The 8,243-nt window shown below is 36.3% G+C and overlaps 1 long non-coding RNA gene across 1 annotated transcript in view; it reads left to right on the top strand.

The window, feature by feature from the left end:
* The window catches only part of LOC137642063 (uncharacterized), a 55,609-nt gene that overhangs the window by 2,881 nt on the left and 44,485 nt on the right, over positions 1-8,243 (top strand). Inside the window, exon 2 of the long non-coding RNA XR_011044633.1 lies at positions 2,826-2,983. This is a non-coding gene — a long non-coding RNA (uncharacterized lncRNA). The remainder of the gene's footprint in view (positions 1-2,825; positions 2,984-8,243) is intronic.

Below are 8,243 nucleotides of genomic sequence, written 5' to 3'. Positions count from 1 at the left end.
GTTGCTGTTATTACGCTGATATGAAGGTGAAAACTGGTTAAATCACGTTACTTTCTACAGAAAAACATATATTTTCTATTAAAATGTTTAAATATAATGGCTCTTGTTACATATTTTCTGTTGAAATGTTTAGATATAATGAATCCTGTTCAAATTCTCTGTCACTTCACTCATCAAGAACGTATGTACTGCGAACGCTAACATTTGCAATGTTACGCAACGTTACCAATGTTACGTTGCCATTGCTAACGTTAGCAATGCTACTCTAATATTAGCATGTGTATTTTAAAGCATTTTTCCTTATACTCTTCACACACTATAAAAGGGTACAAGAGGGTACAGAACCTAACAAACCCACCTAATCTAGTAGTTCCCAGGTCACAATCCCTAGCTGGGGCAAGCCCCTGGACCCCCTTCCCAGGTTACAACCCCTGGATGGGGCAAGTTCCCGGACCCCCTCCCCAGATCACAACCCCTACCCAAGGTTCTACCTGCAAATATATACAATTAAAGAAATTAATGACTAACTGTTATGACCGCGACGACGAAACTTATGGGTCACCGGGGTGTTGTGACTGTGACGTCTTAACTTCTTTGTATCCACATCGCCGTTTCTTCTTTATCTTAGCTTAGTACTGCACTTGGGATACTGTAAACGTTGGGCTATTACATTGTGAGATTTAAGAAAATTTTCAACTTAGGAATTCACGAAATGTAAGTATGGATTACTGCAGTCGTTACAAGTTTCTATCTCCATCGTAAAATACGCAAGAAGACGTCACTTGAACTAACAAAGACCTGACTTGGACAAATGCTTCCATGGGAAAGGGTTTGTTGGAAGGTGGTGGTTGGGAAATATTAACCCACCTGTGCAAACTTTCCATGCGTAGGGGTTTATGATTGGTTAACGGAAAAGCAACGGAGTCTAGAGAGTAAACATGAATGAACTGGAATGGGAAACTTGTCCAGAGCAAGTATTTATGTGAAATTGGGGGGGACAAGGTAATAATAAAATGTATAAAAGTAGTATAGAAAGATAAAATAGAGTGTATGATAAATAATATTTAATGGGAATATAAAATGAGGTGATTTTATAAGGTATCGGATAATAAAACAAGTAATACTGGGGTCAAATGTAATATATATACAAAGGTGTTACATAAAAGGAATGGTATATTTGTACTGGATACTTGAATAAAGCGGGTGAAGCCGAATAGTTAAATTTAGTGAGGAGCGAAGAAGAAATCCTATTGGTGGAGGAGGAGTCTATGCGCAGGTGGGAGGAGTTTCCTGCTATGTACAAACGAACGAACGAGAGCGACTACAACCGACCAGTAGAATGACAAAATATAAATGAAAAACACTGCTAATGTTAGCATGTTGCACTAACATTGCTAATGTTAGTTTGAGGAGTTCAATATTACCGTATTTTGTTTATTATACATCCAAGAAGGTAATGTATAGAGAAGAAAAGGCTTGTTATACCATTATATATCGTTTCCCCAGTATGTTTTCCCCACCCAAAACCCCGAGTTCCCACTGGGGTTCCCCCATTATCGTTGGATATAGATATATATATATTTCTGAAACTATTCATTTGCGATGGGAAAGAGTGTCTTTTTCGAAGAGAGCCGAATTTTTTCTTTAGAAAAAGGTAGTTTTTTCCCTAGGTTACATTGCCCTGTAATACAGTACAATAATACCCCAAAAAAGGATTGGGGTGTATGTTTGATGATGGCCCTGCCCTATAACTCCCTTATTTTCAACCATATCGTTAAGAATATGGAAGTCTAATGGGGGTCACAGGAGGGCGTTAGCCCCCTTGTTAGGTAAGTAGGTAAGGGCACGGCTTATAGGTTAGGTTAGGTTGGATGGTGTTTTCTGCAAGCAGGAGGTCCTGTCTGTCATTATACAAAGTCTCCCATACCCTGGTGAGAGGGGCTACCCTGAAAGGTACACTCGGAGTTACACTCCGAAACCATAATCTCCCACATTTTGCCAAACCAGCAGGTTGTAGTTAGGAAAGGGGGAGAGGGTGATAAAGGTTAAATGTGTGTGTATGCCTATCTATTTAAATGTTTAGACAAAATTTTGACAGCTTGTTACACTAATAATAGTACACTATAATACAATATTAGTTCATACATTGGAACATACGTAATCGAATAGATTTCAAAGACAGTACAGTATGCAAATTTGAACCCATATCCTATTGTTTGCATCCTCAATTAAAGTAGATATAGATTTTAATTTAAAGATACTGTTTTGCTCCTATCACTTTCATCTTTACACTTAAGACTTGTGATGGGTAAGTAATTACTTTGCAACTCTGAGTTACGTAAATGCTGGCTCTATCAAAGAAGATAGCGGTAAAGCCGAATAGTTATGACTACTGTATAGGGTATTAAGTTCCATGTCCATTGAGTATCAAGGGTGAGGAAGTGGTGGATAGATGATGTTGAGAATAAAAATTCAGTTGGTTTAGATTTATAATGAGAAGGAAAGAAAAATTCAATCAGAAAAGCAACAAAAGTAATATGGATATGACTAATAGAAAAAGGAAAAAGTGGATAGATGTAAACCTTGGACCTGATGGGTGGTCAGGCAAAATATGCATAGGATAGAGCGCAGTGGGGGAATTCATCGTACGTCCAACCCCACAAGGCAAAAATCTAATGTAGGAAGAGTTTAAGGTGATTACAGTAAACTCAAAACACTCTTTGCTTAACCTCAATTAAAACAATGTAATTGTAACAAAAATATTCATCAGTATTTTATTTTTATAATCAAGGATTTACCTGAATTCTTATGTATGTCTATTTCAGAACAGGAAATACGTCTGTCACCAAGTGTTGATTATCTACATTGTCTCGGAAAGGAAATACATGAAAAAGGACAAAGCTTCAGTATTTACATTGGTTCCTATTTTGGACCAGTGACATTCATTAGAGAAAAGTAGAGGACTGCAAAATCTGTTAAGATGGTAAGTGTATCTGATGCATTATTGTTTCTAGTTTCATTTGTTATTTTAATTCTGTTCAATATGTGTTCTTATGCATAGCAAACCTTTCTGCTTTATTATGGATATCCTCCCACCATACCAGGCTCAGTTTGCTGAATGGAAGTCTCCATTGTTCCTTCAGCTCTTAGATTAGTCTGATGTGCTGCGCTCCTCGCTTTCATGGATTACTTTATCTACCCATCGGATATGTTTGTGTATAATGTGTGTTTTCCTTGGTAAAGAAGCATAAGTTAAAGATGCAGAAGTGACTAGGGAGAGGCTAATCCTGAGGCAAGTGTATGTATTTAACCTTTTATTTACACTCATGAACTTTGTGTAGTTTGTTGGTGCCACATGCATCATCCTATTCCAAGTGTAGTAGTTGGTCTTCTTAATGGGAGAGGTTTAGGAAGAAGACAAAGAGAGTGAAGGGGACTTCTCTAAGGTCATTAGCAGGTATATTCCTTTAGAATTGCTGAAGGAGATTTTTTTTGCACTTTCCTTCCACTCTCTCAACTTACCCCCTTGTGGTGGCCCCTCACATTCTTCGGGGTTTCTACCATTGGGTATCATATAAGCTGTGGTGATTGATGAAAATTTCTTGGCACATGGTCCGGTAGGTGTGGGAGGAGATTTTCCTCTCGGGGAAATCATTCCCCACGTGCAGTAGACAAACATTGCCTGCCTGTCATTGACATTCTCTGGAGATCATGTGGTCTCATTTAAGTTTGGTTATCCCTCATGACACGTGACTTTACAGTCTGTGGTAACTCTGCAAGTTCGATGCATCCTCTACCAGGGATTCTACATGTTTCTGGTCCTTTACCTAAGAGTGTTTCAGTGTTTTTTTAAAAGTAATTCCATGGAAGCTATGTTATCATGACAATGACCTTGACTGTGCACGTTGCAGATAGGATGAGCACTAAAGGGAGAAGAGGAAGGAAGTGCACTCTCTCTCCTCTTCTTGGTCTCGTTTCTCTTCATATTCCTCCGTATCTTTCTGTCTCGTTCTCCACCACTCAAGAGGAAAAATTCTTGTGGCAAGGCCTGTTGTGAGAATTCCCTCTAACCAGTCAGCCATGATTTGTCTTTTGGAATAGAATAGTCAGTTTCAGAATCAATGTTCGATACTATGTAGGCCTTTGCTTGTTACCTCTACAGAGCCACAGTAGTAGACTCAAAACTGAGAGAGAGAGAGAGAGAGAGAGAGAGAGAGAGAGAGAGAGAGAGAGAGAAAGAGAGAGAGAGAGCGACATTTAAGTTCAATCTCTTCTATTCGTTTATACACGTGCTGACAAGAAGCGAAAGAAGAAGCAAATAAATGGAGAGTTTAGGTAAACATCTCTCTCTCTCTCTCTCTCTCTCTCTCTCTCTCTCTCTCTCTCTCTCTCTCTCTCTCTCTCTCAAAGCTTCGTTCGGTACACCATAATACAGAAAGTGAAAGCTATCAATCAATACATCTACCTTGAAAAAATAAGAAATATTTTGAAAATAAATGAGAGGATTTTCCGAACAAACTTAAAACCACTAAATGTTCACTAATCGAAAATGTCGGCCTACACTTGATACCTCATATAATACCTATTACAGTTTATAATTAGAAGGATCCCAGAAGCCACAAGCAGGACGTACAATGTATTAGAATCGGTGTGGCAATAAAGCAGGTCATTTACAGGCTCAAAAAAAAAAAAAAGTCGAATTTGATCTTCAAATTTGACATGCCATCAACTGTTATAGGTTTAACCTGTTCCTTCTCACAGTCAAAATGACCATTGCCAACACTCTCCACCCCACAACCCCATTGCATGCCAACCTCGCTCCTCCTCATAGTCTGAGCCAACTGCCGTTCCCCCACCCACTGAAGGAAACAGAGCTCTTGGCCTAAACAGAATGACAATGAAATACTTCACCATCATCACTATAAATGCTGGCCCGATTCTTCCATTTCATCGTAGAACAACAATGATCCCACATCTATTAACGTTACATAAGAACGATATATTGAAGTCGATCAATATTGATCAAAATACGAAATAGTGAAGGAATGAAAATGTCTTGGGTAGAGCCATAGCCTCTGTACAATGGTCTGTCACTGTCTTGAGGTAGAGCTCTTTTTACTTGAAGGTACACTCAGGCATACTGTTCTACCTTATTTCTCTTCCTCTTATTTCTTATATTTCTCTTCCTCTTATTTTTTAAATTTTTTTATAGTTTATATATGAAAGATTTATTTTAATTGTTAATTACTTCTCTTGTAGTTTCCTTATTTCCTTTTCTAACAAGGCTATTTTCCTTGTTGGAGCCCTAAGGCATAAGCATCCTGCTTTTCCAACTAGGGTTGTAGCTTAGCAATTGATAATAATAATAATAATAAGAATAATAATAGGCTGGCGCATTGCTTGCAACATTGCATACGTTCAGGGATTGGACGAAACAACCTTTTGAACACAGAAACCAATTGCTCATTGCACGATGCAATATGCAAGGGATACAACAATAGCTGTATATATGTGAAGTTACCTGAAGGTAAAACCTCCTCAAAGTTGAATTATAATATTCAAAATCGTTGAATAAATAACTAACTCAGCATTATATTCCCTTTGCATTATTATTATTATCATTATTATTATTATTATTATTATTATTTGCTAAGCTACAGCCCTAGTTGGAAAAGCAAGATGCTATGAGCCCAAGGGCTCCAACAGGGACAAATAGACCAGTAAGGAAAGGAAATAAGGAAATAAATAAATGATCTGATAAACAATGAACAATTAGAATAAGATATTTTGAAAAGAGTAATTACATCAAAACAGATATTTCATAACTATAAAAAGACTTACGTCAGCCTGTTCAATTCATAGGTAACATATATATATAATGAATAGGCTATTCAAATACATAACATATCAGGGGCGTTTTCCTGTTCTTTTTTTTTTGGGGGGGGCGGGGGGGGGAGGGGCTAAAGTTCGGAATGACACTGAAGGCGGAGCCGCATGTGGGGGGGGGGGGGGAGGGTTTGGGGTCCCCCCCCCCCCAGAAAAATTTTATGAGGAAACACCTTCAGATGCGATTTCCTGGCATCTGACAGCATATTGTATCGAAAACAAAATCATATTTTTGGAAAATTTTTATGTAACCAATTCCAATTTTTACACAATAACAATAATAAAATACCAATAGGCCTATATATATATATATATATATATATATATATATATATATACATATATATATATATATATATATATATATATATATATATATATATATATATATATATATGTGTGTGTGTGTATATAATACTTGTGAGTAAGCAAAATCATGAACAAGCATATTTCTAATATAAACATACATATATGAAAGTCATGCTTGAGACCAGAAAATATACATATTAAAAGTGTAAGAATAATGTATAATTAATAATTCATAAGCTCTGAAATTATATAAAAGTATACATATCTAAAAAGAATTATGAAGAAATTATATATATATATATATATATATATTATATATATATATATATATATATATATATATATATATATATATATATATATATATATATATCACTAAAAGCCTCCAACTCATTCTAAAGGATGAAGCAATATGAAACTATCGCTCAATTCGGAATAAAATTACTCACTCGACCGGACGAAATAATATGAGAATATCGCTCAATTCAGAGGAAGAACAGAGAGGGTTCCCAGTCCGAGTGCTTTTAAAGTAACATCATCATCATCATCATCATCATCATCATAATAATAATAATAATAATAATGATGATGTCACTTCTAGGACTGAAGTACGCGTAGGCCTACATATGCAGGCGTTTCCAGTCTACTGCAGGACAAAGGCCTCAGATATGAAATGCCTGGACTTTGGCCAGCTCTAATCACCAGGCTGGCCAACTGCAAATTGTTGATGGTGGGAGACTTTGGTCTGATCGCTCACAGCAAACCAACCTAGTATGGGGGGGGGTCATGACTAGTATAGCTTTGCTGATCATGGCGATACATAAACCCTTTCACCACGTTAAAGTATCTCTGAATTTTGGGAAATTTTCAGAGAGAGAGAGAGAGAGAGAGAGAGAGAGAGAGAGAGAGAGAGAGAGAGAGAGATGCTCAGAATGTATTGTTATATCAGAGTAGGTTAATATCAGCCAGCTTCCTTCCTTGAGCCTAAAGTGTCCCCAAGATTATAGATTACAAAGTTCACATTATCACCCTACATGGAATATATCTTTGGATCAATAACAACATTAGAATAGAGGTCATCATATATAAACAATGAAAAAAGATTTTTTATTGTCTTTTTTGTTTATTATAAATCCTCATATATGGCCAAGGCCTATAAGTAGAATGTCAGACAATAGATGGATGTTAAGAACAACAGAGTAGGTTCCTGGAGATTGCAAAAGAAGCAAGCGGGAATGGAAGGACATGTCTGAGGCCTTTGTTCCGCAGTGGATTATCAACGGCTAATGATGATGATGACATAGGCCTAGATTTTTCTTCCAGCTAAGAGAGTTTATTGAACGATTTAAAACCATTTTTCGTGAATTTGAATGATTTAAATAAATATTGTTTTGCAATAGGACTAATTTCAGAGCCGTTTTGCAGGTTCTTAAAAGCGCTATAAAGCTGTTCATTTATTTAAGCCTATTTCTTTCTTTCTCGGCATTATATATATATATATATATATATATATATATATATATATATATATATATATATATATATATATATATATATGTATGTATGTATATAGCCTAAAAATATAGCGTAAGAATGACAGGAAACCTGATGTTCAAATGCAAAAGAACCAAGGGCTCTTGTATTTGGCAGCCCTGTACTTATGGAAGGAGGTTTCTATACATTTTATAGGTACAGTAAACGTACAAAACCTACAGAGAGATACTTACAGAACAATGACGTTCCCATACCAGCTACCTGCGCTGTTATCAGATGTTTCCTCTTTAAACACTTGCTAGAGAGGGTCATTTCTAATGAATGGTAAATTTCTCTCTCTCTCTCTCTCTCTCTCTCTCTCTCTCTCTCTCTCTCTCTCTCTCTCTCTCTCTCTCTCTCTCTCTCTCTCTCTCTCTCTATATATATATATATATATATATATATATATATATATATATATATATATTATATATATGACTGCGTTTCTCCATCTTTTGACATACTGTATTGAATCAATTTCTAATTTATCATTGTTATATCATACAGGAGACTGC

Source organism: Palaemon carinicauda, chromosome 6 (assembly GCF_036898095.1).
Source record: "Palaemon carinicauda isolate YSFRI2023 chromosome 6, ASM3689809v2, whole genome shotgun sequence".
In the NCBI taxonomy this organism is placed as follows: Eukaryota; Metazoa; Arthropoda; class Malacostraca; order Decapoda; family Palaemonidae; genus Palaemon; species Palaemon carinicauda.
This window is presented reverse-complemented; position numbering and strand designations above follow the sequence as displayed.